Raw genomic sequence first — 9651 nt, 5'->3', positions numbered from 1 at the left:
AAGCTGCTAATGACAACTACAGTCAACTCAAAGATATAGTGCTGTCTAAGTGTATAAGGCTGATATTTCCTCATCTGTCGAATATGATACTAGCCCATACTTATTAAAATATGCAGAGGTGACAGGAATCTAAGACAAAGTGAAGCTGATACCTTTTCTCAATCTCAGATATTATGGCCATGCCATTGCGAATGTCCTCAAAGAGAATGATGGATTAAGGGATATCCTTGGCACTCACTGAAAAAGTATAAACCAAATTATCTTTGAATTGTCCTGCTTGTGACTGTGGCCTATGCTTTTTATATGATGATTTTCCCCTTTTTTCTTTTCCCTCCTCAATTCTTTTAACTCATTGAATGTTTTCTCTTGAATGTGAAGCCCTACAGGTTTCCCTCTCAAATGTTCATGTGGCAAAGGTCTCACTTCACTCCCTATGTTACTTGGTGCTAGAGTGAGCAAAATCCTCTAAGGTTTGTTTATTCATTATCTGTTATAAAGACAATTTGCCCCATATTCTCAGGCCAAGTCATCATTAACGTTGATCCTAGTGATTTATGTGCAGAGCTCAGAACACAGTGGATATCTGACTCACAGTTGTTTATTGTTACATTTTCAATTTAGGGAAATATTTAACAAAAAGCAACAGACATAACACGTAGGGTCACAAAAATTGTTGACAAGAGTTTCTGGGTTTGCTGTCCCTTAGACAGTTTTAGATCATGTTTTTAAAAAAAAAGTCACAAAATAAGATACAGATAGTAGTGCCTTTCCATGAATAAGTGGCATTAACTTTACAGCTAATCACTGCATTATAGTTTATGGTGTAAATGATTTAACAAGTGGATACTCATTTTTTAAATTTTTGGTCACATAAATCATACAAATTATATCTCTGTTTCTCATGAAAACATAGATTGATTTTTTTTCTTTTATTTGGGAAATTTAAGAAGCTGGAACCTCAGTTGTGAAGATGCACATGTATGTTTCATGGAAATTCCCAAGGACTAATAATAAATGGATAAAATTAACTAGCCTCCAATAGAATTAAAAGTTAAGATTTTAATCTTTTCTCAATCAGAATGAGTTTCTTATCATTTGAAGTTTGAACAAAAGCTAATTGAATGTTTAATTACAAGATGATGTCAATATGACATGGAACTGAAATTATAGTAAAAGGGAAAGATATATAAAATCATCAAAATGTAAAACTTTATGAGGGGCAGAGTTAACTCCAACATATACCAAAATGTGAACTCAACTCAATAATAAATTAGAAAAAAAATAAACATATGACATTATTTGCCACAGGGGCAATATTTTATAAGATTAGATGATGCAATCCTAATAGTAGTTCTATAAGTATCATGTCCTCTTTTCTTAGTTAAAGTTATAAAGGGAATGAGGGGGAGGGAAGTAGGGAGGGAATTAGGCAGGGAAAGAGAATAAGAAGGAAGAAGAGCATGATAGATTTATGCATTCCATAAATATTAATACTATAAAATCCTAGTTTGCTCTCTAGATAAGGAGTTCCAAGTAAATCAGAAATACGTAGTGAGATTCTTATTGAATCCACAGCAGCAGCAGCAACAACATTAACAGCAACAGCAGTAGGATCAGTAATAAACAAACGCTAAATAATATAGTAAAGGAAGGTACACTTTATTCTTGATCAGATCTGAAAATAGTTACAGGAACTTATAGGATTAGCCTTTTTGTTCATTTGTGTAGTTGTGGGAATAGATCTTTTTGTTCTGAAGACTCCAAATTGTACAATATGTTACAGCTTGGGATATTTTAGCTTGGGAAGTGATGGCAAATGTCCCCTTAATATGTAAGATTATAATGTATGGTGTTAGCACAACCATCAAACACATGAGTCTATAACTTCTCTAAGAAGAATAACATTTCTACATGAAGCTTATTTCCTTGGTTGTTTTCAATTCTTATTCAAATTACCTCTAACAGGCCTTAATCTCTTTTTGCCTGCTGAAGAACTTCCTCTTCTGGTGTTCACAATTATGCTGGAACCACATTTCAGAAAAACAATATTTTCAAAAGGTCAGAAAATACCCCTCATGCTTTCTACCCTTTAAGAAACCAGTGAAGTATTAATAACAAAGAACCAATCATGGAAAATAAGTTTATTATTAAACAGCCCTGCTATTAAACTTTGTAGAACTGAGTGAAAAAATCCAGAACTCAATAAAATATGTCCTAGACCTCAGAGACACTATGTAATAAGGGAGGGTTCAAGGGAGATTCATGGACCAACCTGGGAAAGGAAAATAAAATTGATAATATAGGCTTCTTTGTGGAAAATAGGATTAGGAATGGGGGTATCAAAGGGATAGATTGATGAAGAGACATAGTCCTCAAGGGAAGATTTGAACTCAAAGTATTCCCATGGATGAGGTAGAAATCTAGTGCAATGTAAACTCCTAGTGAGGACTCCTAGTAACAGGGGATACAGAGCCTAAAATGTCCATTATCTTTAATAACTCAAACTTTCAAATGGAGGGAATGGGACACAAACATAGCCACAAAATCTTTGATCAAAAATTTTTCCTGCCTGCAAGATATGCTGGGGAAAAGAGTGACCTAAAAGTTTTTGGACTGACCAAACAAAAACTAATACAACATAAGACCCATACTAATAGAGAGAACCTATGCCTGGCAATGCCACTTTCCCAAGAATCAGATGGTAGGTAGCCTATAAATCTATTCTGGAACAAAGCACTACTGACAAAAAAAAAGAAGCAATGTCTGAACTCTAATAATATTCCCCTATACACATAAACTGGAACCTAGAATAATACCCATCAGAGAAGCATCATTCAGCAAATGATACGAGCAGATACAGTGACAAAAATCCTACATATTATTCAGGGATGAGGCAGTCCTTCAGAAATTGCAAAGGAAGGATTGAAGAAGTCAAAGCAGTGAAGAACACCACAATAAAATGTCCAATAGAATCTACTAACCAGTATTCATAGAGGCTCACAGATATTGACACAATAATCACAGACACTTCATTGATCTGCACTAAGTCAGAATCCACCAGATAAGATTTCTTACAGAGAATACTTGATGAGTTTAGGACAATAAACTCTGAGCCCAGAAGTTGTGTTCGATGTTAATTCTAAATTAAGGTTGCCTGGGGTTTTACATTCAAGGAGACTTACATGGTCTACAGGGGATAGTGCCAGTCATAGCAGGCTAGCCATTGGAGACAGATGGCTGGGAATATGAATGGTTCAATGAAAAGAAAATAGTGGGAAATTGGGCAGACAGTCACTTGGAGATAGAATTGGGAGCAGAGAGACCACCATTGCTGATTCATAGCTGTAATTAGTGTGGATTGTTTTTTAATAATTATACACTATAGGAAAAAGACCAAGTATCATATGAAGGCAGACCTATCAGAGATACAATAGATTTCTCTACAGAGAGTCTAAAAGCCAGAGGATCTTGGACAAATATCATGTCGACCCTAAAAGAACACAAATGCCAGCCAAGGTTACTATACCCAGCAAAATTCTCAATCATCCAGATGGAGAAAACAACATATTCCATGTCAAAACCAAATTAAATAATATCTTTTCATTAAACTACCCTACAGAGGATAGTAGAAGGACAACTCAAAAAAGAGGGAAACTTCTCTCCCCCAGATCAATAAAATAATCTTTGCACAATAAATCCTAGAGGACCATACAAACAAAATTGTGCCTTTAACACAAAAATAACATGAAGTAACAATCATTAGTCTTTAATATCTCTCAACATCAGGGGACTCAATTCCCTAATAAAAACACATAGGCTAATGCACTGAATATGGGGAAAAAAGACCCAGAATTTTCCTGCATATGGTAAACACACCTCAGTGATAAAGAAAGACACTGCATCAGGGACAAAGGCTGAAAAAAATATTTCCAAGAAAATAGGCCAATAAAACAGGCCAAAGTATCCATTATAATATCCAATAATTTATAATTCAGCCAAAAGCTTTCAAAAACCATCTCATATGCATGAAAGGAAAAATCTTCCAAGATGAACTTGCAATTCTAGACATCTATTCCTCAAATGCAAGTGCATCCATACTCATAAAAGTAACTTTATTAAAGCTCTAAACACACATTTAACCTCCCACAATAATAGTGAGAGTTTACAGCACCCAACTCTCACCAATGGAAAAATCAGGGAAACTAAACAGAGATACATTTCACCCTAAAACAAAATAATAAACCTCTTATTAGAACCTCAGAGTACCTTCTCCAATATTATCCATGTAATGGGACACAAAACAAGCCTCAATAGATGTAAGAATATTTAATTAATCCCATGCATTCTATCAGATCACCATGGAATAAGACTGTTTTTCAATAAAAACAACAGCAACAACAGGAACAACAACAACAACAACAAAAATTGAAAACCCACATATTCATAGAATCTGCCAACTCTCTACTCAAGAATAGGGAAGAAATAAAGAATGAAATTGAAGAATACCCAGCTTTCAACAAAATTGAAGGTACAGCATAGCCAATTTTATGAGACACACTGAAAGCACTGCTAAGAGGAAAACACATAGCACTGAGTGTCTTCATAAAGAACTTGGAAAGATCTGATATGAGCAACTTAACAGGACACCTGAGCACTCTAGAACAAAAAGAAGCAAGCACACCCAAGAGGAATAGATGGCAGTAAGTAATCAAACTCGGGGCTGAAATCAACTAAGTCAAAATCAAAAGAACTACACAAATAATAAACAAAATTCAAAGATAGTTACTTGTGAAAATCAACATACTTAGTTTAACTAAATAAAGGGCACAATCACAGTATTCAAATTAACAAAATCAGAAATTTAATGGGGACATAATAATAGAAAGTAAGGAAATTCAAATATTATCATTACAAATACAATTACAATTGTCTATCCTAAAGAAAGCTGGGAAATCTAGATGAAATGGATAAGTTTTTATACAGATACCAGGTACCAAAGTTAAATCATTATAAGATAAAGTATCTAACAGTCCCAAAACAGCTAAGGAAATAGAAACAGGCACTAAAAGTCTCCCAAACAAATTTATGAAAAATGCCTATGGCCAGATGTTATTAGCACAAAATTGTACCACACTTTCAATACTCATATTAATACTTCTCAAACGACTCCACAAAATAGAAACTGAAAGAATTGTATCCAAGAGGCTTAGACTCTACAATCTAATAAATGAGACCTCATGAAATTGAAAAGATTCTGTAAGGCAAAGGACACTGTTACTAGACAAAATGGCAATCTAAGTATTGGGAAAAGATCTCTACCAACCCAGTATGTGATGAAGTGCAAATATCCAGAATACACAAATAATTCAAGAAGTTAGACTCCAGAGAACCTAACAGCCCTATTAAAAATGAGGTATACAGCAATACAAAAAAATCTCAACTGAGAATTCTTGAATGGCTAAGATCAAAAACTCCGGCAATAAAAAATGCTGGCAAGGATGTGGAGAAAGTGTAAAACTTCTCCGTTCCTGGTGGGACTTCAAGCTGGTAAAACCATTTTATAAATCAGTCTGGCAGTTCCTCAGAAAATTGGAAATAGTTCTCTCTGAAGAACTAGCTATACCAACCCCTACTGTGCATATACCCAACAAATGTTTCAATATATAAAAATGACATGTTCTACTATATTCATAGCAGATTTCGTTATAAAATCCAGAAGCTAGAAGCAACTCAGATTTCCTTCAATGGAAAAGTTGATACAGAAAATGTGCTACATTTAAACAATGGAATATTACTCAACTGTTATAAACAACTTCATGGTTTTGCAGGAAAATGGATTCAACTAGAAAATATCATCCTGAGTTAGGTAACAAAAGAACACTTATGGTATGCACTCACTGATAACTGGATGTTAGCTCCAAAACTTAGAACACAACCCCTGATACAGATCTCAGACCTCATGAAGCTTAACAAGAAAGAAGACCAAGGTGTGGATGTTTCAATCATACAAAATAATTGCATGAGGTAGAGAAAGGGAGGGACCTGGGAGAAAGAGAAGAAAAAGGACAGCAGGTTTAGATATGGAAATATATAGGAGAGAAATCCTGTGGGAGTGGAAAATGAATATAAATATGAACCGGTGGGGGTGTTTTGGCGGAAGGCAGTATAATATTCCTGATGACAGAGATATGAGAGGCTCCTAGGACCCAATGGGATGACTTTATTAGAAATACACAGAAGAGGAGAGACAGAACCTGTAATCATCCCCTCTTCTGGATAGGCAGGGCCCATAGATGTGGGATGGGGTCAACCTACCCAGGTCAAAAATTTTAACCCATAATTGTTCCTTTCTAAAGGCAATGCAGGGACAAAAATGGATCAAATACTGAAGGAAAGTTAATCCAGAGACTGCCCGACCATGGGATACATCACACATGCTGGCAGAAAACCCTTACAGTGTTGCTAATGTCAAGACATGCTTACACACAAGTCTAGTATGGATGACCTAAAAGAGGCTCTGCCATTCCTTCACTTTGACAGATAAAGATAATTATTATCAGCAAAATGAGCCTGGGTACCCCAATGGAAAATGTATGGGAAACACTGAAGGAGCTGAAGTGGATTGCAACTCCATAGGAAAGACAACAATATCAACTAAGCTGCTCTGGCTCCACTTCCAACCGAAGAGTATAGATAATGGGGTCCATGGCTCCAGCTACATATATAGCAGAGAACTGCCTAATCTGGCATCACTGGGAGGGCAGGCACTTTGCCCTGAGGGGGGTTGCTGCCCCAGGGTAGGGGGATGCAAGGGAAGTCAAGTGGAAGTGCGTGTGTGTGTGTGTGTGTGTGTGTGTGTGTGTGTGTGTGTGTGTGTATGTGTGTATGTGTGTGTGTGAGTGCAATTGTGTGTGTGTGTGTGTGTTTGTGTGTGTGTGTGTGTACATTCTAAGAGGCAAAGGGAGGTAGAAATAAAGTGGATGATTGAAGAATGACAGTCTGGGAAGGGGACAATATTTGAAATGTAAATAAATAAAGTAATTAATAAAGAAATATTTGTGAACATTAGTGCTTACTATGAGAACATTACTTCCTACTGGCTTACTCCATCCAAATGTGACATGAGAGTTTGTTTTGGAACCTTTTTATTCTTCTTTCATTAATATCACTAGGATCGCTGTATATTTACAAATTAAAATAGAAGTGGGAACCAGTTATTCTGGTATAAAGATGGTAAGTTTGTGTAGAAAACTAGGAGGATAGGACAGAGTAAAGTCTGTGTTCTAGATGCACTTTTGAGAGAAAAGTAAAGGAAAATAAAAGGGTATAAAATAAGGCATTGAAGGTTGTCTACAGTTAGATTGTGAGTTTAAGACCAAACTTGGTTCCATAAAACATTATCAAAAATACAACAAATAAAAATTATATCATCGGCTGATAAGATGTCTCAGCAATTAAGAGTTCTTACTATTCTTCCACAGATCCTGCATTCAAATCCAAGAAACCACATGCTTGCTTACAAATCATCTGTAATGTGATCTGTTGCCTGCTTCTGGTGTATCCGGAGAGAGCTAAACTGTGCTAATATGCATAAAATGAACAAATCTTAAAAAATCATATCATCAGAAAATAAATAACATATTTCATATGATGATGTCATAAAAAAGTTTAGCTGTAAAAACTTTTTCAGGACAAGTGGTCATGACTTTATGTCTTTTTAAATGCATTTAATGCAAATAAAACAGAAGCATGGAAACTGTACTGATAATTAAAAGATGGAATCAATTACAATTCTTGTTCAGATCAATAGAACTAAGTTTAAAATAGCATATTTATCATTTATATAACATTAGATAATGGAATACTGACATTTTACTGAGCAAAAATGCTCAATAAAATTCTTGCCAACCAAATCCAAGAACACATAAAAACGATCATCCACCATGATCAAGTAGGCTTTATTCCAGGGATGCAGGGTTGGTTCAAGATACAAAAATCCATCAATGCAATCCACTACATAAACAAACTCAAAGAAAATAAAAACCACATGGTCATTTCATTGGATGCTGAAAAAGCATTTGATAAAATTCAACATCCTTTCATGCTTAAAGTCTTGGAAAGAACAGGAATTCAAGGCCCATACATAAACATAATAAAAGCAACATACAGCAAACCGGTAGCCAACATCAAACTAAATGGACAGAACCTTGAAGAAATCCCACTAAAATCAGGGACTAGACAAGGCTGCCCCCTCTCTTATTATCTTTTCAATATTGTACTTGAGGTACTAGCTCGGGCAATTAGACATCATAAGGAGGTCAAAGGGATACAAATTGGAAAGGAAGAAGTCAAACTATCACTATTTGCAGATGATATGATAGTCTACCTAAGTGACCCAAAAACTCCACTAGAGAACTCTTACAGCTGATAAACAACTTCAGCAAAGTGGCAGGTTATAAAAGCAACTCAAGCAATCAGTAGCCTTCCTATACTCAAAGGATAACAGGCTGAGAAAGAAATTAAGGAAATGACACACTTCACAATAGCCACAAACTGCATAAAGTACCTTGGTGTGATTCTGACCAAACAAGTGAAAGATCTGTATGAGAAGAACTTCAAGTCTCTGAGGAAGGAAATGGAAGAAGACCTCAGAAATTGGAAAAATCTCCCATGCTCATGGATTGGCAGGATTAATATAGTTAAAATGACTATTTTGCCAAAAGCAATATACAGATTCAACGCAAGACCCATCAAAATCCCAACTCAGTTCTTCATAGAGTTAGAAAGAGCAATTCTCAAATTCATCTGGAATAACAAAACACCCAAGATAGCTAAAACTATTCTCAACAACAAAAGAATTTCTGGGGGAATCCCTGACCTCAAGCAATACTATAGAGCAATAGTGTTAAAACTGCATGGTAGTGGTAAAGGAACAGGCAAGTGGACCAATGGAATAGAATTGAAGACCCAGAAATGAATCCACACACCTATGGCCTCTTGATCCTCGACAAAGGATCTGAAAACATCCAGTGGAAAAAAGATAGCCTTTTCGACAAATGATGCTGTTTCAACTGGAGGTCAGAATGCAGAAGAATGTGAATTGATCCATCCTTATCTCCTTGTACTATGCTCAACTCCAAATGGATCAAGGACCTTCACATAATGCCAGACACTCTAAAGCTAATAGAAAAGAAACTGAGGAAGATCCTTGAGGACATGGATACAGGGGGAAAGTTCCTTAACAGAACACCAGTAGTGTATGTGCTAAGATCAAGAATAGATAAATGGAACCTCATAAAATTACAAAGTTTCTGTAAGGCAAACGACACCATCAGAAGGATAAATTGGCAACCAAAAAATTGGGAAAAGATCTTCACTAACCCTATATCAGATAGAGGGCTAATATCCAATATATAAAAAGAACTCAAGAAGTTAGATCCCAGAAAGCCAAATAACCCTATTAAAAATGGGGTACAGAGCTAAACAAATAATTTTCACCCGAAGAACTTTGGATGGCTGAGAAGCATCTTAAAAAATGTTCAACTTCATTAGTCATTAGGGAAATGTAAATCAAAACAACCCTGAGATTTCGCCTTACACCAGTCAGAATGGCTAAGATTAAACATTCAAGAGACAGCAGGTGTTGGCGAG

The sequence above is a fragment of the Apodemus sylvaticus genome, chromosome 2, assembly GCF_947179515.1.
Source record: "Apodemus sylvaticus chromosome 2, mApoSyl1.1, whole genome shotgun sequence".
Taxonomy (NCBI): Eukaryota; Metazoa; Chordata; class Mammalia; order Rodentia; family Muridae; genus Apodemus; species Apodemus sylvaticus.
The sequence above is the reverse complement of the archived record's forward strand: the minus strand, read 5'-3'. Positions refer to the sequence as shown.